Raw genomic sequence first — 20,645 nt, forward strand, 5'->3', positions numbered from 1 at the left:
CTAAATGCAGCATACAAAAATCACAGTGAGTGGAAACACATTCCATAGCAGATTTAAATCAGTAGCAGTTAAATACTTTTACAATTGCCTCTTTCCTAATACACTACATCTAGAAACATCAACAGATTTACTCAGGGGCGAAAGGGGGAAAAACAAATGAAAAAACTACATAGGCAGGCTGCCCCAGCATTCAGGTCAGATATCTGTGGCATAAAGGATTCTATTCCTCCCCTCCCCCTCCCCTCCATTTTTTAAAATTATTGAAACAAGCCAGAAGAATACTTAAGATATTTCTAAATACTGAAAAAGCCTGAACATGAAATGCAGAAGATCCTGTACAGTCCAGTCCTTTAAGATCACGTTTTCAAGAGAGACTCATTTAAATGCAGGAGTTGAAGCAGCCTGTAGTGTCAGGCTCTAGTGTCCAATACCTTTTCACACGCTACAAATGGTTTAATTTTGCAGGCAATTGTAATCAAGACACTTTTTCTTTCTCAGAGCTCTTGAAAAATAAAAACACACACACCCCTTTTCTAGGAAACTGTACCACAGGCATTAATAATGAAGGTTTTGTGATTGTGATTTCTTGTCCTTTATTAATTTAAAAAACCCATCATGAACAAAATATAGGGTTCCATTGTAAAATAGATTTGCTTCTTCTTCCTAATCTGCATTTTATCTCAGCTATATGTTAGAGTATACATCAGTGATAGAATGGAAAAAAAAAAAGGTAACTAGGCAATGCAAAACTTCCAACTCTTCCAACTTAATAAATCCAAAGCCAGGATGAACAAGGGCCTCAAAGGAACAGTTAAAAGAAACACAAAGCCACAGACGAGCCCAAAATGCATGCAAGTCATATTCCAAATAAAATCAGACCGGCAATAACACACTATAATCAGGAGAGGTACTTAAAGCGAGGCTGAATGCTGGGTTTATTTTGTCTATCACTTCTCATATCCCTCATATCACTTCACGTGTCAGCAGTGAATCCATCAAATCCACTGGTATTAGTTAAAAAAACCAAACTGGTAGTAGTAACAGAGTTGAAGGAGCAACAGTCAGTTGAACAGCAGTTGTAACAGCAGTTAATAGTAAATGTAATTACTGCATGTTTTAATGCACAATCTTGTTTTAAAAACAAAAGTAACGAAACTGAAACAAAACGAAAAGCCCAACCCTCCCCCAAAAGCACCCAATTTTGCCTGTTTCTTCTAAACCCAAGCTTTTATTCTCTGGTTTTCACTCATACACTATTTGTTTCTATGAAGCTACATTTTATATTCAGAACATACAACTTTCTTTCATGTGAAGCAGAACATTTAAAGGTGGAAATATTCCATGAGAAAATATTTATTTTTACAATAGTGATGAAGCTTAAAAAAAATGTTAAGCTTATTGTAAGAATCCATTTTAAATGTATTACAGACACCATATACTAGCAATTGCCGTGCCTCACACATTCAAATTTCCTTTTGTTTTGTCTTGTTATTTTAGTTAGACTCCAACATACTATTTTCTGTTGACCTCTGTCTAAAAGAGGAAGAAGACACTGAGGATTCAAATGAGTCTGAATATGAGCTGACAAATTGAGAAACTTCGCTTTTAAAGGAAAACCTGACCGTGCTTAAGAGTAGGAGCAGAAACCACAAACAGAACCAACTGTAGAACCAAAGAGAATCGTGGGAATTATCTCAACCTCACGCTACATTCTAACTCATAATCACCCTATTTATATCCCAGAAACAGTAACACCTACAGCGGCATGCGACCCGAGCCGCGGCGGGGGGAGGGGGGAGGTGGGAATCTCACCTCCAACCCTCAATAACAGTTTCATTACAGCTACGAGTCAGAAATGGATAAGAGGCATGGAAATTACCCTTTCAGTTCGAGTGTTTTTCATTCCTTTTCTAATTACCAGAGATAAGAAGGAGACAAGAGAAGTCAGCTCCAAAACTTACCGAGGCTACAGGATGACCAGGAGAAGGCGGATATTAAGATCTTTGGAACCGCCTCGGTACCAGATAAACCCAGAGGAATGGTAGAGAGGGCCATTCTAACCGAGGTATTTCACCCACACCTCGCCTCAGACTGAGAAATCGTGGGTCAGACGATTCTAAAGCCAGGTCCGCAGCGACCTCAGGTCTCTTTGTATTCCACGAGGAACCTCCACCCAAAATCACCACACTTAGATATGCATCACACAGCGACACGGGAAGCCTTCAGTCCACGCATCAATCCCCCGCCACTGCCCCAGGAATACCCCTTCAAAACTCACCGGTAAAGTTACAATAGCTAGAAAGAGGTCAAGGCAGCCACACATGGCCCGGGGAATCCCCTCATCTCCAGCCCTGGGAATACTCCTCACACACAACCCATCTACGCTCGCCTTCGTCCTCCCATCAGAGAGGCACGTTCATATTGAGTAGGGGGGCGAAAGACAGAAAAGAGCCACCCCTCAAGGCCACCCCCCAAGCCTCTCCCTTCCCCGGCAAGGGGCAGCTCTCCCTCCGCCATCCCAGTCCCACTCCAGCACTAGAAGCAGGGAAACGCGAACAAGAACTCCCCTCTCTCCACTCGTTACTCACTCCCTCCCTCCGAACCCCACTCACCTGGGAAATCAGCCAAAGCTCAGCTACATCTCCATCTCCCCCACACTCAGCCCCGCACCGCCATTTTCCTCACTGTCTGGATTTAAATCGGGACCGACGCGGAGACACCAGGCGGCGTGAGGTATTGTGGGACCTGAGTACCCAGACGGGAGCTCGTGGTACTTGTAGTCCGCGCCGGGATTGCGGCCGGAGCCGCCAGGCTCAGCCTGGTGCCAGCGGGCCGGTGTCGCCTCTGCATCGCCGCGGTCTCTGCAGTAGGGCGGGCTCAAACGGGGAGGAGGAAGCGGTCCCAGGGGAAGCTGCCTGTTCCGTGCACCCACTAGCGCGTTCCCGCGGCACTTGCTCCGTGCTCGTGGAGGTCACAAAATGCCGCATCTGCGTCATTAGGTTCTTTGGGATTAAAAAAAAATCAACCCTTCGAATAGCGATTAAAAGAAAACTATTTACTCCCTTGGAGCCTGAAATTTTCTACTGCTGCACCAGACATATAGTTTTTCTTCTTTTTTTATTCATAATCTATAGGGGGCCTAATTAGTGCTTCAGCTGGCACTATCTAATACTGAAATCGATTAACCACTGCAATGGTTACGCACATCCACAGTACCAGTTAAATTAGACAACCAAGAGTTAATTGGATCATGATTTAATTAGGTAAACAGGCAGTCTTCCAGTCACCATCAAGCCCACCCCTCACCCAAATCCCATCGCCGCCACTGCCTCCCACCCCATGCCCCTCTCCTCGCGCCGCCGCCCCGCCCGCGAACCGCGAGCGGCGCGACGCCCCCTGCCGTCGCATGCCGCGGCGCCCGCGCACCGCCCTCCGCCCCGACCCTGCGGGAAGAACAGAGCTGGCGGTGAAATAAAGCGAGCTGTCATCACTGCAGCACGGCTCCATCGGGGGATCGTGGTAAGGACAGCAGTGCTCACCTAACTGTGCATCTGAGGTCAGCTTCAGGATCGTGTTATATTGTGGGAGAGCAGAGCTTCCCAGTAAACACCAGTGTTTACTAACACACTCACTACCAGTGTTAATACTAACGATTCTTACCCAATTAGTAATACTAATAACACTTACTATGCATATTATTAATGCTAGTAGAGGCTGGTAGAGTTCTTAAGGCTGAGGCTTGCATGAAGAACACAAAATTAATTAACGTTGCTGATTATGCTATTGTGTTGAAATACTTGGCCTCCACTGCAGTAGCCCCACACTTACCTCGATGGCCTGCCCCAGCAGGTCCCAAAACACCTGGATGCAGATCAGCTTAAGCTTCACTGATGTGATAAACAGAGTTCATTCTTTAAAATTTTTAAAAGTTTATTAAAGGATAAAAGGACAAAATAATCCAGCACTGGGATGCTTTTAGCACACAGCCAAAGAGCACAGAGGTAGCTTAAAAACATGTTCACTATATGCTGTTACATTGCTGAGGTTACAGGCATATTCATTAACTTACACATTATTCAAACATTCCTTTGACTTTTTGATGTTCCAGGAACTCTCTTGTTTGGTTTTAACCTCTGACTTGTCTGCAGAACGTTCTGTAAATGAGGTCTACACATTTTATTTCTTCCTGTAGTTTTATCCTGTTGCTTCACACTCCCTGATAATACCGATAAGAGTCGATAAATGCTTCCTGGATGCTTAAGCTCTTTTTGTCACTATTATCACTTGGTAGGGGCAGTCTGCAGTTATAAGAAACAGAATAATTGCTTTACACCATTTTCTGAGTTAGTTACATAGAAGTACTTTAGTTTCTATTTCAACATTTTGCTAAAGCCTACGATATATTTATCAGGCTACTATTCATATGAAATATACAGTGCATACATAAACTGGCATATTACACTATACAAAACAGTTCAAAGTAAGATTAAGTTTTACCATATCAAAATACTTGTAATGCAAAAAGCTAATCTATGAATGTGAAAGCCAATATTGTTTTATCATCTATAACATCCGACGACGAGGGTGAGCAGCGGGCCCGCAGCAGGCGGAGGGCGGGCAGGGGGACGCGGGCACTTAACTTTGGCCAGGGTGCTGATCTCGGCCAGTCGGGGCAGGCCAAGTCCCCGCAGAAGCGGAAGCACTGCGGTAGAAGAGGCACCCAGAGCCCGCAGCGGGCGCTGCACGCCCTCCCCGCTCCCGAGCCCTCTCCTCACCAAATCGCCGCCGCTCCCTAGTCCGCCCTGCTGTCGCAAAGACGACACGGAACCCCTCCCGGGCTACACTCCTCTCCGCCTCCTGCCCCGAGTGCCGATGGGGCTCTCCGGTAGGGGCTCTGCGGGAGTCTTTTCGCCGGGACCTGGGCACGAGAGAAGGCCGGAGAAGGGGACGGGGGTTTGGCGAGCGCGACCGCCGCCGCCGCCGCCGCCGCCGCCGCCGCCGCCGCCGCCGCCGCCGCCGCCGCCGCCGCCGCCGCCGCCGCCGCCGCCGCCGCCGCCGCCGCCGCCGCCGCCGCCGCCGCCGCCGCCGCCGCCGCCGCCGCCGCCGCCGCCGCCTGCGAGCCCTTCGGGCAGCCCGAGCTCCGCCCCACGCTCCCACGGGCCGCAGCCTAACGGCTCCTAAACCTGCCAATCACGGCCCGCCTTTCTCCGTCCGCCCTGTCCAATCACAGCCGCCCTTTCAAACCGGAAGCGGTCCCGCCAATCTCAGCCCGCTCAGTCGCGGCTCGCCGCCTCAGACTGGCCCCGCTCGCCCGTACGTCTGAGGCGCCGCTCCCGCCACCGCCGCTTTGGGAGCCGGCGGAGCAGCGTCCCCGCTGCCGCTGCCTCGGCAGGCGCTGTTGCGGACGGGAAGGGCGGCCGGGAGCTTCCAGTTCAGGTCCTGGTCGGGATCAGGTTCTGGTCCAGGGAAGCGGGCAGGCGGCGGGGAGCGGGCGGACGCGGCCACAGCAATGGCGGCGGCGGGAGCAGCGCTTGAGGGGACCGCGGGGAGTCGCGGATCCGAGCGCGGCGGGAATTGGCGGGCTGGGATTGGTGGAGCCGGCAGGCGCTGCCTCGGGTTGTGATTGGCTGGCTGTCCGCCCGTGGGGCATAAATAGCGGGCTTTGGAGAGGCAGCGGCGTCAGTTCGGCGGTGAAGCTGGGAGCGACGGGAGCTGCGGATGCGCGGTCCGAGGAGCGGCGCTGCGGCAGGACGGGACCCCCGCGGCAGTTGATCCGGGGAGCGCTGGTGAGTACGGACGCGATGCCTGCGGCCGTATCTGGGGCCGGCCGTGTCCAGTTCTTTCTGCCGCGCCCTGCGTGGCTCGGGTAGCCGGCGGCTGGTGTGGGGCCTGGAGTGGCACGGTGGGGGGGGGGGGGGGGGGGCACCGTCTGCTGTCACTGGGGGCTGGGAAGTAGCCGTTTTGTGGTTTCTGGATGTAAAGAAATGTTCAGAATACGAGGAATAAAGCTTGCTTTTTGTATTTTTATTACTTTATTTTGTTTTTACTTGTAATGTTTTTTTTCTTAATTGTGTTATTTTATTATTGCCTGTTTTAATACATCTTTTTGGTTTGATTTGTTTTCTTTACTAGATATGTCATGTTAATTTGGTAAGGGTTGTGGGACTGGGGCTGAAACACCAGTTGTGAGAGCAGTGGGGACATAAAACCCCAGGGTGTGGAATAATGATTTTGGCATGAGTCAGGCCCAAAACAATGTGGAGTGGTGGAAATGCTGAGGCTAGATAAATGCCATGGGAGGAAGGCATGGAGCTGCAGCACAGGGCCTGCAGGTTATGCCTGGGGGTTCCCAGCCCCTGCCCTGTGGTAGCAACGAGGGGCTGAGGGTGTGGGGGCTCAGAGGGTTCTAGGGCCCAAGAACCAGCCCAAGAGTGCCTTTTGGGATGGGGGGGCAGGAGTCCAGTGGCTATTCCCAGCCCCTGCAGCTGCCTGAGGGGAGGTGAGGGGGCCTTTGTGCAGGTGCTGGGCTAAGAGCCAGGGTGAGGGGGAGGGTGGATGTTGAGCTTCAGGCCTCCAGTGTCCCCACAGTTGGGATGCCACTTAAGGTTGCCACTTAGGGCTGGGTGGGTGGATGGGACAGCTTCTAGATATACTGAAATTGTAATGATGGCAGTAACTGATTTGTGGCCTTATCAACAGCCCCAAGGTGCAGTGAGAAGCATGAGCAGCTTTTAGCTGCAGCCAGTAGGAAGCTGAGGAGCTGGAGCTGAGGCAGCAGACCTGGAGGAGACAGAAATATGGTAGGGTTTGGTGTAAAACCCCCGTGGGGCTGGGATAGGGATTGTGGAGCGGGGAGGTGAACTGCATGGTTGGAATTGAAATTGCTCTAAGGGCTGTGATCAGAGCTCAAGAACTAGAGCTAAAACAAAGATCCTGTCCTGAGAGGCACAAGTAGTATTGTGTGGCACTACTGTGAAGATTTTGAGCAGAAAGTGCAAAAGAAGAGCTGGCAGTTAAATAAAGCTTGTGGGACTGGAGCTGAAATCACTGGGGCCGGGGTGGGGACGGCAGTGCTGCAGAAAGAGTCACTGCTACAAGGGATACTCACTGTGCATCTGAGGACGAATCGCAGAATGGGACACAGAGCTGGAAGAAGAGAGCTGGCAGTAAAATAAAGCTTGTGGGAAAAGAGCTAAAAGAGCTGGGATCACTGGGCCTGGTATCGTCATTGTGCAGCTGGAATTGCGGCTTAACACACCACATTAACCTTAGGGCTGGTACCTGAGACTGTAGTGTTCCTGCGCCGAGATCACTGTAGGCCTGTGACAGGGATGCAGGGGCTGGGTATTGCCACTAATAGTAGAACAGGATGTGCGGGGTGGCGAAAGGGTGAAGCTTGCGCCTGAAAACCCCGTCGATGGCAGAATATTGCCTGCGCCTGTGATGGCAGCTCTTGGGGCGCACTGGGGCTGGGAAGTGGACTGTGGGGCTGGCAACGTGAATGAAAATGGCAAAGGCACTAGACCTGTGAACGGGGCTGTGGGCATCCAGGAGAACTTACGCAGGGGGTGGCAAAGTGACTGGGGACTGCTCGGTGGGGAATAAAATCACTGCAGGGCTAGCATATGGATGGTGGGGTGGGCTTTCGGAGGCTCGTGCGGGAGATGAATTGTTTCCAAGCTGGAGCCAAGAGCCAGATGCTGGCATTTGAAGCTGGAAAAACACAGAGCTGGAGCTGGAAGAAGAGAGCTGGCAGTAAAATAAAGCTTGTGGGAAAAGAGCTAAAAGAGCTGGGATCACTTGGCCTGGTCTCGTCATTGTGCGGCTGGAATTGCGGCTTAACACACCACATTAACCTTAGGGCTGGTGCCTGAGACTGTAGTGTTCCTGCGCCGAGATCACTGTAGGCCTGTGACAGGGATGCAGGGGCTGGGTATTGCCACTAATAGTAGAACAGGATGTGCGGGGTGGCGAAAGGGTGAAGCTTGTGCCTGAAAACCCCGTCGATGGCAGAATATTGCCTGCGCCTGTGATGGCAGCTCTTGGGGCGCACTGTGGGGCTGGGAAGTGGACTGCGGGGCTGGCAACGTGAATGAAAATGGCAAAGGCACTAGACCTGTGAACGGGGCTGTGGGCATCCAGGAGAACTTACGCAGGGGGTGGCAAAGTGACTGGGGACTGCTGGGTGGGGGCTAAAATCACTGCAGGGCTAGCATATGGATGGTGGGGTGGGCTTTCGGAGGCTCATGCGGGAGGTGAATTGTTTCCAAGCTGGAGCCAAGACCAGATGCTGGCATTTGAAGCTGGAAAAACACAGAGCTGGAGCTGGAAGAAGAGAGCTGGCAGTAAAATAAAGCTGGTGGGAAAAGAGCTAAAAGAGCTGGGATCACTGGGCCTGGTCTCGTCATTGTGCGGCTGGAATTGCGGCTTAACACACCACATTAACCTTAGGGCTGGTACCTGAGACTGTAGTGTTCCTGCGCTGAGATCACTGTAGGCCTGTGACAGGGATGCAGGGGCTGGGTATTGCCACTAATAGTAGAACAGGATGTGCGGGGTGGCGAAAGGGTGAAGCTTGCGCCTGAAAACCCCGTCGATGGCAGAATATTGCCTGCGCCTGTGATGGCAGCTCTTGGGGCGCACTGTGGGGCTGGGAAGTGGACTGCGGGGCTGGCAACGTGAATGAAAATGGCAAAGGCACTAGACCTGTGAACGGGGCTGTGGGTATCCAGGAGAACTTACGCAGGGGGTGGCAAAGTGACTGGGGACTGCTGGGTGGGGGCTAAAATCACTGCAGGGCTAGCATATGGATGGTGGGGTGGGCTTTCGGAGGCTCGTGCGGGAGATGAATTGTTTCCAAGCTGGAGCCAAGAGCCAGATGCTGGCATTTGAAGCTGGAAAAACACAGAGCTGGAGCTGGAAGAAGAGAGCTGGCAGTAAAATAAAGCTTGTGGGAAAAGAGCTAAAAGAGCTGGGATCACTGGGCCTGGTCTCGTCATTGTGCGGCTGGAATTGCGGCTTAACACATCACATTAACCTTAGGGCTGGTACCTGAGACTGTAGTGTTCCTGCGCCGAGATCACTGTAGGCCTGTGACAGGGATGCAGGGGCTGGGTATTGCCACTAATAGTAGAACAGGATGTGCGGGGTGGCGAAAGGGTGAAGCTTGTGCCTGAAAACCCCGTCGATGGCAGAATATTGCCTGCGCCTGTGATGGCAGCTCTTGGGGCGCACTGTGGGGCTGGGAAGTGGACTGCGGGGCTGGCAACGTGAATGAAAATGGCAAAGGCACTAGACCTGTGAACGGGGCTGTGGGCATCCAGGAGAACTTACGCAGGGGGTGGCAAAGTGACTGGGGACTGCTCGGTGGGGAATAAAATCACTGCAGGGCTAGCATATGGATGGTGGGGTGGGCTTTCGGAGGCTCGTGCGGGAGATGAATTGTTTCCAAGCTGGAGCCAAGAGCCAGATGCTGGCATTTGAAGCTGGAAAAACACAGAGCTGGAGCTGGAAGAAGAGAGCTGGCAGTAAAATAAAGCTTGTGGGAAAAGAGCTAAAAGAGCTGGGATCACTTGGCCTGGTCTCGTCATTGTGCGGCTGGAATTGCGGCTTAACACACCACATTAACCTTAGGGCTGGTACCTGAGACTGTCGTGTTCCTGCGCCGAGATCACTGTAGGCCTGTGACAGGGATGCAGGGGCTGGGTATTGCCACTAATAGTAGAACAGGATGTGCGGGGTGGCGAAAGGGTGAAGCTTGCGCCTGAAAACCCCGTCGATGGCAGAATATTGCCTGCGCCTGTGATGGCAGCTCTTGGGGCGCACTGTGGGGCTGGGAAGTGGACTGCGGGGCTGGCAACGTGAATGAAAATGGCAAAGGCACTAGACCTGTGAACGGGGCTGTGGGCATCCAGGAGAACTTACGCAGGGGGTGGCAAAGTGACTGGGGACTGCTCGGTGGGGGCTAAAATCACTGCAGGGCTAGCATATGGATGGTGGGGTGGGCTTTCGGAGGCTCGTGCGGGAGCTGAATTGTTTCCAAGCTGGAGCCAAGAGCCAGATGCTGGCATTTGAAGCTGGAAAAACACAGAGCTGGAGCTGGAAGAAGAGAGCTGGCAGTAAAATAAAGCTTGTGGGAAAAGAGCTAAAAGAGCTGGGATCACTGGGCCTGGTCTTGTCATTGTGCGGCTGGAATTGCGGCTTAACACATCACATTAACCTTAGGGCTGGTACCTGAGACTGTAGTGTTCCTGCGCCGAGATCACTGTAGGCCTGTGACAGGGATGCAGGGGCTGGGTATTGCCACTAATAGTAGAACAAGATGTGCGGGGTGGCGAAAGGGGGCTGAAAGCTTGTGCCTGAAAACCCCGTCGATGGCAGAATATTGCCTGCGCCTGTGATGGCACCTCTTGGGCCGCATTGTAGTTCCAGTACGTTCCAGGTACGTTCTAGGTATAGTTCTTGGTACAGTTCTAGGTTTCTGAGATGGTCCTGAGTCAGTGCTGAGATTGTGCTGAGTGAGTGCTGAGATGGTCCTGAGTCGGTGCTGATTGGTTGCTTAGATGGTGCGGATTGGTTGCTGAGATTGTACTGAGTGGGTGTTCATTGGTTGCTGAGATGGTCCTGATTGTGGGTGATTGGTTGCTGAGATGCTCCTGAGTCAGTGCTGATTGGTTTCTGAGATGCTCCTGAGTCGCTGCGGATTGGTTACTGAGATGATGCTGAGTTGGTGCTGATTGGTTTCTGGGATGATGCTGAGTGGGTGCGGATATGTTGCTAAGATGGTCTGGAGTCGGTGCTGAGATGGTGATGAGTGGATGCTGCGATGGTCCTGAGGGAGTGCTGCTTGGTTGCTGAAATTGTCCTGAGTGGTTGCTGAGATGGTCCTGAGTGGGTGCTGAGATGGTCCTGAGATGGTGCTGAGTGGATGCTGCGATCGTCCTGATTGGGTGCTGATTGGTTGCTGAGATTGTTATGAGTGGGTCCTGATTGGTTGCTGAGATTGTTATGAGTGGGTGCTGATTGGTTGCTCAGATGGTGCTTAGGGGTTACTGATTGGTTGCTTAGATGGTCCTGAGTAGGTGCTGATTGCTCGTGAGATGGTGCTGAGCGGGTGCTGATTGGTTGCTGAGATGGTACTGAGTGGGTGGTGCGAAAGTCCTGAGATGGTGCAGATTGGTTGCTAAGATGGCCCTGAGTGGGTGCTAAGATGGTGCTGAATGGGTGCTGATTGGTTGCTGAGATGGTCCTGATTGGGTGTTGATTGGTTTCTAAAATGGTGCTGAGTGGGTGCTGAGATGGTCCTGAGATGATGCTAAGTGGATGCTGCGATGGTCCTGATTGGATGCTGAGTGGTTGCTGAGATTGTTATGAGTGGGTCGTGATTGGTTGCTGAGATGGTGCTGAAAGGGTTCTAAGATGGTGCTGAGCGTGTGCTGATTGGTGGTGAGATTGTGCTGACTGGGTGCTGATTGGTTGCTGAGATGCTGCTTAGATGGTGCTGAGTGGGTGGTGCGAAGGTCATGAGATGGTGCAGATTGGTTGCTAAGATGGCCCTGAGTGGGTGCTGAGATGGTGCTGAATGGGTGCTGTTTGCTTGCTGAGATGGTGCTGAATGGGTGCTGAGATGGTGCTGAGATGGTGCTGATTGGTTGCTAAGATGGCCCTGAGTGGGTGCTGAGATGGTGCTGAATGGGTGCTGATTGGTTGCTGAGATGGTCCTGATTGGTTGCTGATTGGTTGCTGAGATGGTGCTGATTGGTTGCTGAGATGGTCCTGATTGGGTGCTGATTGGTTGCTGAGATTTTTATGAGTGGGTCCTGATTGGTTTCTCAGTTGGTGCTGAGCGGGTGCTGATTGGTTGCTGAGATGGTGCTGAGTCGGTGATGATTGTTTGCGGAGATGGTCCTGATTGGTTGCTGGTATGGTGCTGATTGGTTGCTGAGATGGTGCTGAGTGGGTCATGAGATGGTGCTGAGATGCTCCTGAGTCGGTTGTGAGATAGTGCTGAGTGGATGCTGCGATGGTCCTGAGATGGTGCTGACTGGGTGCTGATTGGTTGCTGTGATGGTCCTGAGCGGGTGCTGCTTGGTTGCTGAAATGGTCCTGAGATGGTGGTGATTGGTTGCTAAGATTGTCATGAGTGGGTGCTGATTGGTTGCTGAAATGGTGCTGAGTGGGTGCTGAAATGGTGGTGTGATGGTGCTGAGATGTTGCTGATTAGTGGTGAGATGGTGCTGAGTGGGTGCTGATTGGTTGCTGAGATGGTGCTGATATGGTGCTGAGTGGGTGCTGATTGGTTGCTTAGATGGTGCTGAGATGGTGCTGAGTGGATGGTGCGAAGGTCCTGAGATGGTGTAGATTGGTTGCTAAGATGGCCCTGAGTGGGTGCTGAGATGGTAGTGATTGGTTGCTGCAGTGGTCCTGAGTGGGTGCTGATTCGTTGCTGAGATGATGCTGAGTGGGTGGTGCGAAGGTCCTGAGATGGTGCTGATTGGTTTCTGAGATTGTCCTGAGTCGGTGCGGATTCGTTGCAGAGATGGTGCTGATTGTGTGCAGAGATGGTTGCTGAGATGGTGCTGAGCGGGTGCTGAGATGGTGCTGAGCGTGTGCTGATTGGTTGCTGAGATGGTGCTGAGTGGGTGGTGCGAAAGTCCTGAGATGGTGCTGATTGCTTGCTAAGATGGCCCTGAGTGGGTGCTGAGATGGTGCTGAATGGGTGCTGTTTGCTTGCTGAGATGGTGCTGATTGGTTGCTGAGATGGTCCTGATTGGGTGCTGATTGGTTGCTGAGATGGTGCTGAGTGGGTCTAGAGATGGTCCTCAGATGGTGCTGAGTGGATGCTGTGATGGTACTGATTGGGTGCTGATTGGTTGCTGAGATTGTTATGAGTGGGTCCTGATTGGTTGCTGAGATTGTTATGAGTGGGTGCTGATTGGTTGCTGAGATGGTCCTGATTGGTTGCTGAGATGGTGCTGAGTGGGTGCTGAGATGGTCCTGATTGGGTGCTGATTGGTTGCTGAGATTGTTATGAGTGGGTCCTGATTGGTTGCTGAGATTGTTATGAGTGGGTGCTGATTGGTTGCTGAGATGGTCCTGATTGGTTGCTGATTGGTTGCTGGTATGGTGCTGAGTGGGTGCTGAGATGGTCCTGATTGGGTGCTGATTGGTTGCTGAGATTGTTATGAGTGGGTCCTGATTGGTTTCTCAGTTGGTGCTGAGCGGGTGCTGATTGGTTGCCGAGATGGTGCTGAGTCGGTGATGATTGTTTGCTGAGATGGTCCTGATTGGTTGCTGGTATGGTGCTGATTGGTTGCTGAGATGGTGCTGAGTGGGTCATGAGATGGTGCTGAGATGCTCCTGAGTCGGTGCTGCGATAGTGCTGAGTGGATGCTGCGATGGTCCTGAGATGGTGCTGAGTGGGTGCTGATTGGTTGCTGTGATGGTCCTGAGCGGGTGCTGCTTGGTTGCTGAAATGGTTCTGAGATGGTGGTGATTGGTTGCTAAGATTGTCATGAGTGGGTGCTGATTGGTTGCTGAAATGGTCCTGAGTGGGTGCTGAAATGGTGGTGTGATGGTGCTGAGATGTTGCTGATTAGTGGTGAGATGGTGCTGAGTGGGTGCTGATTGGTTGCTGAGATGGTGCTGATATGGTGCTGAGTGGGTGCTGATTGGTTGCTTAGATGGTGCTGAGATGGTGCTGAGTGGATGGTGCGAAGGTCCTGAGATGGTGCAGATTGGTTGCTAAGATGGCCCTGAGTGGGTGCTGAGATGGTAGAGATTGGTTTCTGCAGTAGTCCTGAGTGGGTGCTGATTCGTTGCTGAAATGGTGCTGAGTGGATGCTGCGATGGTCCTGAGGGGGTGCTGATTGGTTGCTGAGATGGTGCTGAGTGGGTGGTGTGAAGGTCCTGAGATGGTGCTGATTGGTTTCTGAGATTGTCCTGAGTCGGTGCGGATTTGTTGCTGAGATGGTGCTGATTGGGTGCAGAGATGGTTGCTGAGATGGTGCTGAGCGGGTGCTGAGATGGTGCTGAGCGTGTGCTGATTGGTTGCTGAGATGGTGCTGAGTGGGTGGTGCGAAAGTCCTGAGATGGTGCTGATTGCTTGCTAAGATGGCCCTGAGTGGGTGCTGAGATGGTGCTGAATGGGTGCTGTTTGCTTGCTGAGATGGTGCTGATTGGTTGATGAGATGGTGCTGAGATGGTGCTGAGTGGGTGGTGCGAAGGTCCTGAGATGGTGCAGATTGGTTGCTAAGATAGCCCTGAGTGGGTGCTGAGATGGTGCTGAATGGGTGCTGATTGGTTGCTGAGATGGTCCTGATTGGGTGCTGATTGGTTGCTGAGATGGTGCTGAGTGGGTCCAGAGATGGTCCTCAGATGGTGCTGAGTGGATGCTGTGATGGTACTGATTGGGTGCTGATTGCTTGCTGAGATTGTTATGAGTGGGTCCTGACTGGTTGCTGAGATGGTGCTGAAAGGGTTCTAAGATGGTGCTGAGTCGGTGCTGATTGGTGGTGAGATTGTGCTGACTGGGTGCTGATTGGTTGCTGAGATGGTGCTTAGATGGTGCTGAGTGGGTGGTGCGAAGGTCATGAGATGCTGCTGATTGGTTGCTGAGATGGCCCTGAGTGGGTGCTGAGATGGTGCTGAATGGGTGCTGTTTGCTTGCTGAGATGGTGCTGAATGGGTGCTGAGATGGTGCTGAGATGGTGCTGATTGGTTGCTAAGATGGCCCTGAGTGGGTGCTGAGATGGTGCTGAATGGGTGCTGATTGGTTGCTGAGATGGTCCTGATTGGTTGCTGATTGGTTGCTGAGATGGTGCTGGGTGGGTGCTGAGATGGTCCTGATTGGGTGCTGATTGGTTGCTGAGATTGTTATGAGTGGGTCCTGATTGGTTGCTCAGATGGTGCTGAGCGGGTGCTGATTGGTGTCTGAGATGGTGCTGAGTCGGTGATGATTGGTTGCTGGTATGGTGCTGATTGGTTGCTGAGATGGTGCTGACTGGGTGCTGTGATGGTCCTGAGCGGGTGCTGCTTGGTTGCTGAAATGGTCCTGAGATGGTGGTGATTGGTTGCTAAGATTGTTATGAGTGGGTGCTGATTGGTTGCTGAAATGGTGCTAAGTGGATGCTGAACTGGTGGTGTGATGGTGCTGAGATGTTGCTGATTAGTGGTGAGATGGTGCTGAATGGGTGCTGATTGGTTGCTTTGATGGTCCTGATTGGGTGCAGATTGGTTGCTAAGATGGCCCTGAGTGGGTGCTGAGATGGTGCTGAATGGGTGCTGATTGGTTGCTGAGATGGTCCTGATTGGGTGCTGATTGGTTGCTGAGATGGTGCTGAGTGGGTGCAGAGATGGTCCTCAGATGGTGCTGAGTGGATGCTGTGATGGTACTGATTGGGTGCTGATTGGTTGCTGAGATTGTTATGAGTGGGTCCTGATTGGTTGCTGAGATTGTTATGAGTGGGTGCTGATTGGTTGCTCAGATGGTGCTGAGGGGGTGCTGCTTGGTTGCTTAGATGGTGCTGTGATGGTGCTGAGTGGGTGGTGCGAAGGTCCTGAGATGGTGCTGATTGTTTTCTGAGATTGTCCTGAGTCGGTGCGGATTCGTTGCTGAGATGGTGCTGATTGTGTGCAGAGATGGTTGCTGAGATGGTGCTGAGCGGGTGCTGAGATGGTGCTGAGCGTGTGCTGATTGGTTGCTGAGATGGTCCTGAGTCGGTGCTGACTGGGTGCTGATTGGTTGCTGCAGTGGTCCTGAGTGGGTGCTGATTCGTTGCTGAGATGGTGCTGAGTGGATGCTGTGATGGTCCTGAGGGGGTGCTGATTGGTTGCTGAGATGGTGCTGAGTGGGTGGTGCGAAGGTCCTGAGATGGTGCTGATTGGTTTCTGAGATTGTCCTGAGTCGGTGCGGATTCGTTGCTGAGATGGTGCTGATTGGGTGCAGAGATGGTTGCTGAGATGGTGCTGAGCGGGTGCTGAGATGGTGCTGAGCGTGTGCTGATTGGTTGCTGAGATGGTGCTGAGATGGTGCTTAGTGGGTGGTGGGAAAGTCCTGAGATGGTGCTGATTGCTTGCTAAGATGGCCCTGAGTGGGTGCTGAGATGGTGCTGAGATTGTCCTGAGTCGGTGCTGAGATAGTGCTGAGTGGATGCTGCGATGGTCCTGAGATGGTGCTGAGTGCTGATTGGTTGCTCTGATGGTGCTGAGTGGGTGCTGATTGGTTGCTGGCATGATGCTGAGTGGGTGCTGATTGTTTGCTGAGATGGTCCTGAGTCGGTGCGGAGATGGTCCTGAGTGGATGCTGCGATGGTCCTGAGGGGGTGCTGCTTGGTTCCTGAAATGGTCCTGAGTGGGTGCTGATTTGTTGCTGAGATTGGTATGAGTGGGTTCTGATTGGTTGCTGAGATGGTGCTGAGTGGGTGCTGAAATGGTGGTGTGATGGTGCTGAGTTGTTGCTGATTGGTGGTGAGATGGTGCTGATCTGGTGCTGAATGGGTGCTGATTCGTTGCTGACATGGTGCTGATTGGTTCCTGAGATTGTTATGAGTGGGTCCTGATTGGTTCCTGAGATTGTTATGAGTGGATGCTGATTGGTTGCTGAGATGGTGCTGATTGGTGGTGAGATGGTGCTGAGCGTGTGCTGATTGGTTGCTGAGATCGTGCTGAGTCGGTGCTGATTGGTTGCTGAGATGGTGCTGAGTGGGTGCTGAGATGGTTGCTGAGATGGTGCTGAATGAGTGCTGATTGGTTTCTGAGTGGGTGCTGATTCGTTGCTGAGATGGTGCTGCGATGGTCCTGAGGGGGTGCTGAAAAAGTGTTGAATGGGTACTGATTGGTGTCTGAGATGGTCCTGAGTCAGTGCGGATATGTTTCTGAGATAGTCCAGAGTCAGTGCGGATTTGTTGCTGAAATGGTGCTGAGTGGATGCTGCGATGGTCCTGAGGGGGTGCTGATTGGTTGCTGAGATGGTGCTGAGTGGGTGGTGTGAAGGTCCTGAGATGGTGCTGATTGGTTTCTGAGATTGTCCTGAGTCGGTGCGGATTTGTTGCTGAGATGGTGCTGATTGGGTGCAGAGATGGTTGCTGAGATGGTGCTGAGCGGGTGCTGAGATGGTGCTGAGCGTGTGCTGATTGGTTGCTGAGATGGTGCTGAGTGGGTGGTGCGAAAGTCCTGAGATGGTGCTGATTGCTTGCTAAGATGGCCCTGAGTGGGTGCTGAGATGGTGCTGAATGGGTGCTGTTGCTTGCTGAGATGGTGCTGATTGGTTGATGAGATGGTGCTGAGATGGTGCTGAGTGGGTGGTGCGAAGGTCCTGAGATGGTGCAGATTGGTTGCTAAGATAGCCCTGAGTGGGTGCTGAGATGGTGCTGAATGGGTGCTGATTGGTTGCTGAGATGGTCCTGATTGGGTGCTGATTGGTTGCTGAGATGGTGCTGAGTGGGTCCAGAGATGGTCCTCAGATGGTGCTGAGTGGATGCTGTGATGGTACTGATTGGGTGCTGATTGCTTGCTGAGATTGTTATGAGTGGGTCCTGACTGGTTGCTGAGATGGTGCTGAAAGGGTTCTAAGATGGTGCTGAGTCGGTGCTGATTGGTGGTGAGATTGTGCTGACTGGGTGCTGATTGGTTGCTGAGATGGTGCTTAGATGGTGCTGAGTGGGTGGTGCGAAGGTCATGAGATGCTGCTGATTGGTTGCTGAGATGGCCCTGAGTGGGTGCTGAGATGGTGCTGAATGGGTGCTGTTTGCTTGCTGAGATGGTGCTGAATGGGTGCTGAGATGGTGCTGAGATGGTGCTGATTGGTTGCTAAGATGGCCCTGAGTGGGTGCTGAGATGGTGCTGAATGGGTGCTGATTGGTTGCTGAGATGGTCCTGATTGGTTGCTGATTGGTTGCTGAGATGGTGCTGGGTGGGTGCTGAGATGGTCCTGATTGGGTGCTGATTGGTTGCTGAGATTGTTATGAGTGGGTCCTGATTGGTTGCTCAGATGGTGCTGAGCGGGTGCTGATTGGTGTCTGAGATGGTGCTGAGTCGGTGATGATTGTTTGCTGAGATGGTCCTGATTGGTTGCTGGTATGGTGCTGATTGGTTGCTGAGATGGTGCTGACTGGGTGCTGTGATGGTCCTGAGCGGGTGCTGCTTGGTTGCTGAAATGGTCCTGAGATGGTGGTGATTGGTTGCTAAGATTGTTATGAGTGGGTGCTGATTGGTTGCTGAAATGGTGCTAAGTGGATGCTGAACTGGTGGTGTGATGGTGCTGAGATGTTGCTGATTAGTGGTGAGATGGTGCTGAATGGGTGCTGATTGGTTGCTTTGATGGTCCTGATTGGGTGCAGATTGGTTGCTAAGATGGCCCTGAGTGGGTGCTGAGATGGTGCTGAATGGGTGCTGATTGGTTGCTGAGATGGTCCTGATTGGGTGCTGATTGGTTGCTGAGATGGTGCTGAGTGGGTGCAGAGATGGTCCTCAGATGGTGCTGAGTGGATGCTGTGATGGTACTGATTGGGTGCTGATTGGTTGCTGAGATTGTTATGAGTGGGTCCTGATTGGTTGCTGAGATTGTTATGAGTGGGTGCTGATTGGTTGCTCAGATGGTGCTGAGGGGGTGCTGCTTGGTTGCTTAGATGGTGCTGTGATGGTGCTGAGTGGGTGGTGCGAAGGTCCTGAGATGGTGCTGATTGTTTTCTGAGATTGTCCTGAGTCGGTGCGGATTCGTTGCTGAGATGGTGCTGATTGTGTGCAGAGATGGTTGCTGAGATGGTGCTGAGCGGGTGCTGAGATGGTGCTGAGCGTGTGCTGATTGGTTGCTGAGATGGTCCTGAGTCGGTGCTGACTGGGTGCTGATTGGTTGCTGCAGTGGTCCTGAGTGGGTGCTGATTCGTTGCTGAGATGGTGCTGAGTGGATGCTGTGATGGTCCTGAGGGGGTGCTGATTGGTTGCTGAGATGGTGCTGAGTGGGTGGTGCGAAGGTCCTGAGATGGTGCTGATTGGTTTCTGAGATTGTCCTGAGTCGGTGCGGATTCGTTGCTGAGATGGTGCTGATTGGGTGCAGAGATGGTTGCTGAGATGGTGCTGAGCGGGTGCTGAGATGGTGCTGAGCGTGTGCTGATTGGTTGCTGAGATGGTGCTGAGATGGTGCTTAGTGGGTGGTGGGAAAGTCCTGAGATGGTGCTGATTGCTTGCTAAGATGGCCCTGAGTGGGTGCTGAGATGGTGCTGAGATTGTCCTGAGTCGGTGCTGAGATAGTGCTGAGTGGATGCTGCGATGGTCCTGAGATGGTGCTGAGTGCTGATTGGTTGCTCTGATGGTGCTGAGTGGGTGCTGATTGGTTGCTGGCATGATGCTGAGTGGGTGCTGATTGTTTGCTGAGATGGTCCTGAGTCGGTGCGGAGATGGTCCTGAGTGGATGCTGCGATGGTCCTGAGGGGGTGCTGCTTGGTTCCTGAAATGGTCCTGAGTGGGTGCTGATTTGTTGCTGAGATTGGTATGAGTGGGTTCTGATTGGTTGCTGAGATGGTGCTGAGTGGGTGCTGAAATGGTGGTGTGATGGTGCTGAGTTGTTGCTGATTGGTGGTGAGATGGTGCTGATCTGGTGCTGAATGGGTGCTGATTCGTTGCTGACATGGTGCTGATTGGTTCCTGAGATTGTTATGAGTGGGTCCTGATTGGTTCCTGAGATTGTTATGAGTGGATGCTGATTGGTTGCTGAGATGGTGCTGATTGGTGGTGAGATGGTGCTGAGCGTGTGCTGATTGGTTGCTGAGATCGTGCTGAGTCGGTGCTGATTGGTTGCTGAGATGGTGCTGAGTGGGTGCTGAGATGGTTGCTGAGATGGTGCTGAATGAGTGCTGATTGGTTTCTGAGTGGGTGCTGATTCGTTGCTGAGATGGTGCTGCGATGGTCCTGAGGGGGTGCTGAAAAAGTGTTGAATGGGTACTGATTGGTGTCTGAGATGGTCCTGAGTCAGTGCGGATATGTTTCTGAGATAGTCCAGAGTCAGTGCGGATTTGTTGCTGAAATGGTGCTGAGTGGATGCTGCGATGGTCCTGAGGGGGTGCTGATTGGTTGCTGAGATGGTGCTGAGTGGGTGGTGTGAAGGTCCTGAGATGGTGCTGATTGGTTTCTGAGATTGTCCTGAGTCGGTGCGGATTTGTTGCTGAGATGGTGCTGATTGGGTGCAGAGATGGTTGCTGAGATGGTGCTGAGCGGGTGCTGAGATGGTGCTGAGCGTGTGCTGATTGGTTGCTGAGATGGTGCTGAGTGGGTGGTGCGAAAGTCCTGAGATGGTGCTGATTGCTTGCTAAGATGGCCCTGAGTGGGTGCTGAGATGGTGCTGAATGGGTGCTGTTTGCTTGCTGAGATGGTGCTGATTGGTTGATGAGATGGTGCTGAGATGGTGCTGAGTGGGTGGTGCGAAGGTCCTGAGATGGTGCAGATTGGTTGCTAAGATAGCCCTGAGTGGGTGCTGAGATGGTGCTGAATGGGTGCTGATTGGTTGCTGAGATGGTCCTGATTGGGTGCTGATTGGTTGCTGAGATGGTGCTGAGTGGGTCCAGAGATGGTCCTCAGATGGTGCTGAGTGGATGCTGTGATGGTACTGATTGGGTGCTGATTGCTTGCTGAGATTGTTATGAGTGGGTCCT

At 52.3% G+C, this 20,645-nt stretch overlaps 1 protein-coding gene across 11 annotated transcripts in view; it reads right to left on the reverse strand.

Moving 5' to 3' along the window:
• Positions 1-2,816, reverse strand: part of NCOA3 (nuclear receptor coactivator 3) — a 104,638-nt gene extending 101,822 nt beyond the window's left edge. For 5 of the 11 annotated variants that reach the window (XM_063172684.1, XM_063172686.1, XM_063172683.1 and 2 more), the window contains exon 1: positions 2,613-2,815. The gene's annotated coding sequence lies outside the window, so the exon portion shown is untranslated. Of the gene's footprint in view, positions 1-2,612 lie in introns of all 11 variants that reach the window. The other 6 variants (XM_063172688.1, XM_063172690.1, XM_063172689.1 and 3 more) reach the window with 3 other exon arrangements.
• Positions 2,817-20,645: the final 17,829 nt, after the last annotated feature.

This window comes from Melospiza melodia, chromosome 19 (assembly GCF_035770615.1).
Source record: "Melospiza melodia melodia isolate bMelMel2 chromosome 19, bMelMel2.pri, whole genome shotgun sequence".
NCBI lineage: Eukaryota > Metazoa > Chordata > Aves > Passeriformes > Passerellidae > Melospiza > Melospiza melodia.